The following is a 7,025-nucleotide window of genomic DNA, read 5'->3' as shown; positions in this document are numbered from 1 at the left end:
TCAATCGACCGGGGTTTCTGTGCTCACATTGCTGTGTAGGCCTACGACTATTAATACGTATTGATTGAAGTTGCGATGAGTCACACTCACGTTCTTACTCAATGATCGTAAAGATAAGTATTCATTATCCCACGTCACAAAGTAGGGCCTGGTATATAGGGCCAGGGTTCGTCCGGCCATCCTGCCGTATGTCAGCTTACCCTGTTACAATATTCCAATGTTCTGCACTGGTGACGATGCCAAATGACAGTTGGTGTCGTAAAATCAATTTTGACGGGGCTATCCCTTTAGTGGCCGTACGTTACAAGCAATAAAGTGTGCAAGGTTATCTGAGGGATACAATAAATTATATCATACAGAGTTAGGTCATTTGCTACATGTTGTTTGATCTTATGCACACACTTCCGGCCCTTGGTCCACGTTTTAATGCACAGCGTCTGCATTGGGCGACTTTTCTCAGAAAGTACAGAAGAGAAGGGGCCTTATGTGTATATATACTCATGGAAACGAACAAGGGAACACATTAGAGTACAAGTATTCCACTTGTACTTTCATGTGTTCCCTTATTCGTTTCCATGAGTATATTAAAAATTCAATCACATTTTCTCAAGGCAGGCCTATCACATCTTAAGGTTTTCAAGGACATTTCTATGTAGACATTTTCTTCCATTTTATTCGCTACGCTATGAATAACAAACTTCTAATGTGTCCCACGGCAGGGAATAGTCTTAACACCGTTATCTTCTTTGAAATTTTTTGGATTTGCAAGTGTAAGGTAACTGCTGTATATGGTACACAATAAAACCAGAGTTAAAAGACATTTTGTTTTGTTTTTTGAAACCTCCAAGCTCTATGGGTAACAACTTATTTTATTTCGTGAATGCGACGTTATTGGAAGTGCGACGAAATAAAAGTAATTGTTATCCATAATGCTGGTCGATATTGTACTCCCCAACTTCTAAAATGCCACTCACAGAAATAACCACCAGTTCATTCCTATGTCCACAACAATGCTGAAACAGGGTTGTCTAACAACATGTGTCCACAACAATGCTGAAACAGGGTTGTCTAGCAACATGTGTCCACAACAATGCTTAAAACAGGGTTGTCTAACAACATGTGTCCACAACAATGCTGAAACAGGGTTGTCTAACAACATGTGTCCACAACAATGCTGAAACAGGGTTGTCTAACAACATGTGTCCACAACAATGCTGAAACAGGGTTGTCTCTAACAACAAACATGTGTGTGTCCACAACAATGCTGAAACAGGGTTGTCTAACAACATGTGTCCACAACAATGCTGAAACAGGGTTGTCTAACAACATGTGTCCACAACAATGCTGAAACAGGGTTGTCTAACAACATGTGTCCACAACAATGCTGAAACAGGGTTGTCTAACAACATGTGTCAAGTATTCAGCATCCTTCATAAAGTATCTGTGAAGTTAATAGTCACAACTAATGACGTGTTAATATTTGATCACTAGTAAGATATTTACACACAAAGAAAGAAGTTTAATAGAGGATACTAGTTGTATAACGTAAATGTAAAGAAATTTAGAGTGGCTAAGTCGGCCCGATTTAAATGCAGCTCTCATAATCTCCTTGTTTAATATGGTAGACACTGTGGAATCTAGATTAAAGATAGGAATTGTCATCTGTGTAGTTTAATAATTTAGAAGATTAAAATAACCTTTTACTTGTCCATGGTGTGTCAGTATGAGAAAACAATTCATTAGAGGTTGTTTTTCAAGCGTCCACGCTTTTACTTACCAATGAAAACGAATACCACTGTCTCAAATTTGTCTATATTCTATCCATGCTGTGTGTTTTGGAAAGCATGCACTTACTTCACGACTTCATTTACTGCAGCAGTTATCATGGTATTGATCTATACTCTGTTGTCTAAAGGTAACCTGCTCTTCTTTGTAATCATGTGCAATATGCCTTTGGCTTTCTGAAAAAAGATATTTAGAAATTATAAAGACGGATCGACAACTTTATACATTTCTAAAGCTAGTTCCCCAAATAAACAGAAACTTTAATTGTGTATTGTTGTTATTTAAAGATACGTGCAAACCTTCAACAAAATCAAAACTTCAACAAAATCTAAACACAAGCAATTTGTTCGTGTCTTTTAAGATAAGTGAAATGTGACGAACTCGCAACGTAGAAATGACGTCAGCGACAGTTCCGGGTCACACACGTGTCAACGAAGCGACTTCTGGGAAACTGCGCCTTTGTTGTGGCAGATGTTGTAAGTTTGCGGAAGTTGGGAATGTTGACCTCAGTACGAGTTAGTTCATACAGCGTGACTCGTGAACATCCGGGTTAGAATTGGTCTTCAGCAACCCATGATTGTCGTGTGATTCGACTAACGGTATAGGGTGATCAGGCTGGCTGACTTGGTTGACACAAGTCATCGTATCCAGTTGCGTAGATCGATGCTCATGCTGTTGATCATTGGATTGTCTGGCCCAGACTCGATACTTTACAGACCACCGCCACATAGCTGGAATATTGCTGAGTGCGGCGTTAAACAACAAAGAAACAAACAAACCAATCCTCCTACCGGGTACTCATTGATGGTCTGGCCCAGAGTGCGGCGTTAAACAACAAACAAACAAAAACTCATACAGAGTGGGTAGTATTGTTTAATTTAATCCAATAACTACTCGACCACTCAGTGACTGGTACAGTAATCAACGTTCCATGACGTCAGGGTACGATGACGCGCAATCGGTCATCCAGCCCGACCTTCCGATCCAGTAATTCGTCTCTTACGACCAGCAAAGGTTGTGTGAATAAAGGCGACTATACAAAAGCTGAGAGCGAATGGTTGAGTGAGTGAGTGTTATTTGATGACACATTCAGCAACATCACACCAGTGACGAGTTTCGGACAGTTTGGCCAGTAGCCTTCCACAAAGCAATTTGACATAGAAAGTCATGTTGTCATGGCAAGCTGACACACACTTGGCTCGTGAATGTATGTTTACTTAATGACACACTGTATATTAAAGGAAAATATAATATGTTGGCATGTACTGAAAACGTACGGACTTAAGTATCGTAAAATTGGTAAGTTTGGTTTTACGCCGCTTTTAGCAATATCCCATCAGTATCACGGCGGGGGACTCCAGAAATGGGCTTCACACAATGTACCCATATGGGGAATCGAACCCGTGTCATCGGGTGACGAGCGAACGCTTTAACCACTAGGTTACCCCTTAAATTGGTGACCACCGCCTCCGTGGTGTAGTGGTTAGAGCGTCCGCCCGGAGAGCGGCAGGTCGCAGGTTCGATCCCCGACCACGTCATACCAAAAGACGTTAAAATATGGTATTTGTTGGTCCCTGCCGGGCGCTCGGCATTAATGGGTACAACAAGGACTGGTCGGCTCGGAGTCAGTATAATGTGTCTGAGTGGGGTATTCATGCTTCACTGCAGCATGGTATCTCAGTGGGCTAGCACTATAAAACCAGCTTAAGTCTAGGCTAGTACAAGCAGCCACACATACACATACACACGCATGCACGTCGTCATATGAGCGAAATATTCTCTAGCACGACGTAAAACCCAATTTCAGCTCACCTCACCTTAAATTGGTGAGTTGGGGTTAACCCCACTATGAACAGTATTTCCTTAAAACAAAATCACGTCATCCAGAGAGTGGGTGTTGAATGCTTACACACACATTTTTCACTTATAGTTTGGCATGAAATGCATGTGGACCGGTTTTTTTTGTAAATATCTCTTCATCCAATAACCCAATCGATCTCAAACTGTGCAAGTGGATGTTTTGTCAGACAACCTAATCACATTGTAAATCATCGATTTTATGCATTTGTATTAAAGAATCTGTCTATGTAACTGTCAACAAAATAAACAGCAGAACGCAGAATGCTTTCAGAGGGAGGGAGCCAATGACCTGTAACAGCGGCAGTGTTGGGTCATAAAGGTCAATGCATGTGCAGTTCATGATAGTTACCTGTGCACTGCACAGTGATAGACCGTTTGGATCATTCACATTGACTACTTCTAGCTGTCATCATGAAAGCTTATTCAGATTATGCTAAACGTTTCATTAGAAATGTGTTGAATTTTTTTTTAAAAAGAGAGTAAACGTAGCAAACCGATTTATAAGGTGTCGGATTACATGAAACGTACAACCTTTGCTCTTGGCATGAAAAAGAACATCGTGCTAAAAATTGTGAAAAATAAACCAACAACCAATAAACAAAACATTGTACAAAAAGGTAGGCATCCAAAGTTAGATTCTTTTGACATCAGGGTCATCAGAGATGTCATTCTCCGGCTATTTGCAAAATTTAAAGATTTTAACCTACAGAATAATTCTCACTAATTATGGTTAATGTTGAACAACTCAGAGAAACAAACTCCGTATGATGGTTAACAGTTGGCACCCACCTTACCCTATTCACGACCTGTGACACCTCTTCATACCTGTCACGTGCATAGCTGACCTACATTGACGAACGTTGACCTGTATGACCCAACACTGCCGCTGTTACAGGTCATTGGCTCCCTCCCTCTGAAAGCATTCTGCGTTCTGCTGTTTATTTTGTTGACAGTTACATAGACAGATTCTTTAATACAAATGCATAAAATCGGTGATTTACAATGTGATTAGGTTGTCTGACAAAACATCCACTTGCACAGTTTGAGATAGATTGGGTCATTGGATGAAGAGATATTTACAAAAAAACGGGTCCACATGCATTTCATGCCAAACTATAGTGACGTAGCTAATATGCACGCACGCACGCACGCACGCACGCACACATGCACATGAAGGTTCCTTTCCCACAAGACTAAGGGTCGCACGGAAAATAAACACTAATTAGACGACTATGCAACCCCTTTATCAATTAAAAAGAACAGGAAGTTTCGAAATGTTGCAAATTGTTATACATGTAATTATATATATGTATTGTTATTATCATCATTGTACAAAATAGATCACATGACAACACACACACGCACGCAACCACGTACGCACGCACGCTTACTCTTGTATGAACAGCGTCATTCGGGATTGGGCAAGTTGTTTACACAGGATACAGCTGTGACGTTATCACCCGGACAGAATATAAGGATGGGTTGCTCGCATGTTTATCAGCATTAAACATACTGCATTTCTGCTGTCAAGCTGAATAGTCAACTAGTTTGTAAGTATGCACCATTTCATAGTCTGGTAAAAGTTTTAAGATTCTTTCAAATCTTTCGAAAATGTCTTTATTACATGGATTAAAGCATTGCTAATCGATGTTACTTCCAAATAAATGAATGCGTTTGTTTCTTCGCAATTCCTGTTGATAGTTGTTTATGTCTGTTTGTATCATGTAGGGTTCATAGGATTCATCTGGAACTTGTATTTTCACTTCTTTAAGGGGGCGGTGGGGTAGCCTAGTGGTTAAAGCGTTGGTTAGTCACGCCGAAGACCCGGGTTCGATTCCCCACATGGGCACAATGTGTTAAGCCCATTTCTGGTGTCCCCCGCCGTGATATTGCTGGAATATTGCTAAAAGCGGCGTAAAACTAAACTCAGTCAGTCAGTCAGTCACTTCTTTAGGTTAAAGATTTACACAATACACCGTTATAAGGAGACGAACAGATTTTAGGGATAGACATTTTGTTTACTGCAGTATATGTGACGTTCCGCTGTAGATCCTAACGCTGTTATCAAGCTCGTCGTATCTGTTCCAATAAAGACATTGTCAGTTCACACAATGTGTTCCTCATCATCATACCAGATTCTATATGCCACTTGAAAAGATGGAAATATACTGTCTTCTCCAACATATATCAGTCAGATTATGATTCTTGGTCTGTCATGCCGTGCACGTATATGACCACCATATAGCTGGAATATTGCCGAGTGCGGAGTAAAACTAAACTCGTGGTCGTATAGGTTTTTAACTATACGTTTATAACAGATCGTACCCAAATTGCGTAGATCAATGCCCATGCTGTTGATGACTTGAGTGCCTGGTCCAGACACGATTATTTACAAACCTGCTCCATATACAGCTGAAATATTGCTGTGTGCGGCGTAAAACTAAACTCACTCACTCATTTATAAGTGACGTTTTGTTTTAGATGTGACATGCGTCAATAGGATTTTATTCTAAGGGAAACCAGCAGGCGTCCTGAAATACTGTGTAAATACCCGTTTAACATATCTTACTCATGCACCACTTTCGTCTTTTGCTTACAGGCCTAAAATGAACACACAGGCTAAAGTTCTTGTCTTGGTTCTGATTGTGACTTTAGTTAGTCAAGGTAAGTTCCTCAGAAACAACAGTTATTGATGGGTGGGAGGTGTGTGTGTCATGTTGACAAGTGTAGGCTACTTGTGTAGTTTTTAGCCTAGATGATGATTTTTGTTAAGGTGCAAGTGTTCTGCACGTAACAATATTGCCACGTAGTTAAACCACGCAATTAACAAAACGTACTGATATGTGTTATATTCAATTGTTTCATCGTCTGTTTAGGTTTGTCTCAGTCTAGAGTCCGCGAAACTTGCGGTGGACGATTTTGCAGTGATGACGAGGCCGACTGCTACTGGTCATGTCGTCACGAATGCTATGGCGACGGCGCATGCGCAAGAGATGCAGAATATGGCAAATATGTTTGCGATTGCTACGATTAGTGTTCATGCATTCTTTGAGGCACCATTCACCAGAGTAAAAGATTGTACTGTTAATTTTTGTGTGTATAAAAAAATAAACATTTCTGTTTGAATCAGCGTTATTTCAAGTATCTATACACCGTTTATCAGTGAGTGAATTAAACTGTGTAGACAAACATCCCTTTCAGGCAGAGATGTTTTAAGACATAATGTGTAGGCGTCAAATGCTGAAGATCCCTGGACCCTATTTTACAGAGGGGGAGTCGGGTAGGCTAGTGGTTAAAGCGTTCGCACGGACCCGGGTTCGATTCCCCACATGGGTACAACGTGTGGAGTCCATTTCTGGTGTCCAACGGAATAGTACTAA

At 40.6% G+C, this 7,025-nt stretch overlaps 1 long non-coding RNA gene across 1 annotated transcript; it reads left to right on the top strand.

Annotated features, from left to right (window-relative positions):
- The first annotated feature begins 5,089 nt into the window (after nucleotides 1–5,089).
- LOC124264118 lies at nucleotides 5,090–6,771 on the top strand. The gene is made up of 3 exons (XR_006895060.1): nucleotides 5,090–5,195; nucleotides 6,245–6,309; nucleotides 6,522–6,771. It is a non-coding gene; the product is annotated as an uncharacterized LOC124264118 (long non-coding RNA).
- The last annotated feature ends 254 nt before the right edge of the window (nucleotides 6,772–7,025 follow it).

This window comes from Haliotis rubra, unplaced genomic scaffold, assembly GCF_003918875.1.
Source record: "Haliotis rubra isolate DU_JTF1 unplaced genomic scaffold, ASM391887v1 Scf91, whole genome shotgun sequence".
In the NCBI taxonomy this organism is placed as follows: domain Eukaryota; kingdom Metazoa; phylum Mollusca; class Gastropoda; order Lepetellida; family Haliotidae; genus Haliotis; species Haliotis rubra.
Note: the sequence above shows the minus strand (reverse complement) of the source record. Positions and strands in the feature narration are given on the sequence as shown.